Here is a 488-nt window from a genome sequence, read left to right on the forward strand (position 1 = left end):
GTGCACAATGGAGGACGGGGACGGGGGTTGGCGCACACCCCCTGGCACCTCCGGCGCTGCAGGACAGGCAGGCCCAAGGCTGGTGGGCAGGTTGGGGGAGCTAGCAGTGCTGCGGGTGGGGGTGTCATGGAGCAGCACCCTGCTCTGACTTCACCGAGCGCCACCCCCGTGCCAGACCCCTGCTGAGCAGGGCTTGGGCACGCTGCCTTTCCCTTCCAGCGACTCGAACCATTGGGGGGGGAATTTTAAGGAGTGAATGGGCCAGCCTTTCAGAGCAGGCCCTTTTTTTGTGGGGTGGGGCAAGACTCTCCCCTGGAGAAAAAAGCCTCCGGCAGCACTAACTGCAGATGCTCTTGTTCCTCCCAGCAAGCTGCCCGCCCTCCTCTCACTCGGCCGAATCCCAGCAAGCGGCCTGGGTGGGTGGCAGAGCTGAGGCAAGGGGCAGTGCCCGGGGGTGCTGGGGACAGCCTGGCTCCCCTGCCCCATTC

Source organism: Alligator sinensis, unplaced genomic scaffold (assembly GCF_000455745.1).
Source record: "Alligator sinensis unplaced genomic scaffold, ASM45574v1 scaffold1200_1, whole genome shotgun sequence".
Classification (NCBI taxonomy): Eukaryota; Metazoa; Chordata; order Crocodylia; family Alligatoridae; genus Alligator; species Alligator sinensis.